Source organism: Chiloscyllium plagiosum, unplaced genomic scaffold (genome assembly GCF_037043375.1).
Source record: "Chiloscyllium plagiosum isolate Xiang-an unplaced genomic scaffold, Cpla_swu_hap1 HiC_scaffold_37, whole genome shotgun sequence".
Classification (NCBI taxonomy): Eukaryota; Metazoa; Chordata; class Chondrichthyes; order Orectolobiformes; family Hemiscylliidae; genus Chiloscyllium; species Chiloscyllium plagiosum.
The window spans coordinates 10230376-10232268 of NW_028270175.1; the positions used below are offsets into that span (position 1 = coordinate 10230376).

The window sequence follows — 1893 nt, forward strand, 5'->3', positions numbered from 1 at the left end:
ATCAGGGTTGATTTTTCACAATGAAGCAGCCTTTGCTGCTGAGTTCCTCCAGAGTGGGTTGTGGATGAAGATTTCTCGAACAGGACCTTGGCAGCTCACAGCAGGCAGCAGCTGGAGGTCTCCAAGCAGTTTCCCTGAATTGGATGCAGCTGAAGCCGAGGCTGGGGGACTCTCCGTTATATTGCGCCGGTCTCTTTTGATAACTAAAACATATCACTGGAAGTTGATGACGAGCATGGATCTGAGTTCCAGACTGAATGAAGCCACTTCACATCTGAGCAAAAGCTTCAATCTTTATAATCTGCTGAGTGTTGGCTAGTTTAGCAATAGCTCTCAGTGGTATCGGTAGTTGTAGTGATTGGAACATTGTCCAGGTGGAGCTCATTGAGTATGAGATTCCTGATTGAGATTGTTAACCAATCAGGGAGCCCTGGCTGACTGATAATCTGAGACGTTCAAAACAAAGGCAAAAACGAGAAAAAAAAATAAACAGGAACAAAAAATCTGAGACGTTCAGTCAAGAGTCATGGCCAAGTCGAAGAACCACACCAACCATAACCAATCCAGCAAGTGGCACAGAACAGGGATCAAAAAGCCCTAGTCTTATCGATTTGAACCCCTGAAAGGAGTTGATCCTAAGTTCCTGAGGAATATGCGGTTTGCTAAGAAACACAACAAGAAAGGAGCCAGCAAGGGTGTAAGCAAAAAATAAAGTAGTGATCTCTGCTTGGACCAACAGTCTCAATTATTTAACATCTCCTGTTCTTGAGGATGGCATCCATGTGGTATATTGTATTTCAAATAGTTTATTTTGAATAAACTTAAGATGGGAAAAAATAAATAAATAAATAAACAGGGGATTGCCCGGCTGTCTCTGGAGAAGGAGCACGTGGTCTCCACCAACACCCTGGAGTTGTTCAGGGAGAGGTGGGCGCTGCAGGGAGTGGAGTGCATTATTTCCCCCTCCAACTCTATTTTGATTTAGTCCCTACCCTCCCCTTCACTGTTTTGATCACACAACTTTGCCCTTTGATATGAAGGGCAGTGTTTGTCACTGGCCACCCGGGTGTTTTCCTGTCTTCCTGGTGGTGGAAATTGAATAAAGATTCGTGCATCTTGTGTCTTTCACTGTGTCTCACACCTGCACACACACACCATGGGTGCTGGGGAAAAAATAAGCACTACCGCAGTTAGGCGGTAGTGTAGGGGTTAAATATAAAAAAAAGAAAGAAAAAAAATAAACAGGAGGGTGTTGTCACTGGCCACTCTGGTGTTTTCCTGTTGAGAGAAAAGAAAAAAAAAAGAAAAATGAAAAACAAACAAAAGAAAAATAAACAGGAGCGTAGCATTGCCTTTTGTGAAGGGCAGTGCTTGTCACTGGCCACTCGGGTGATTTCCTTAGAAAAAAATAAACAAGGATTGCCCGAGTGTCTCTGGAGAAGAAGCACGTGGTCTCCGCCAATACCTGGAGTTGTTCAGGGAGAGGTGGGCGCCGCAGGGGGTGGAGTGCATTATTTCCTCCTCCAACTCTATTTTGATTTACTCCCTGCCCTCCCCTTCACTGTTTTGATCACACAGCGTTGCCCTTTGATGTGAAGGGCACTGCTTGTCACTGGCCACCCGGGTGTTTTCCTATCTTCCTGGTGTTGGAAATCGAATAAAGATTTGTGTACCTTGTGTCTCTCACTGTGTCTCACACCTGCACACACACACACCATGGGTGCTGGGGAAAAAAATAATAAGCACTATCGCGGTTAGGCGATAGTGTGGGGGTTTTAAAGATAAATAAATAAATAAATAAACAAGGGAAGACTGGCTCTGAGGGAGCTGGACCAAAAAAAACCAGGGGATTTTGATTTAATCCCTGCCCTCCCAAAATAAAAAAATAAACAG

The 1893-nt window shown here is 44.3% G+C and overlaps 1 pseudogene; it reads left to right on the forward strand.

The window, feature by feature from the left end:
* The first annotated feature begins 507 nt into the window (after positions 1-507).
* On the forward strand, positions 508-732 carry LOC148139759 (large ribosomal subunit protein eL29-like; annotated as a pseudogene).
* The last annotated feature ends 1161 nt before the right edge of the window (positions 733-1893 follow it).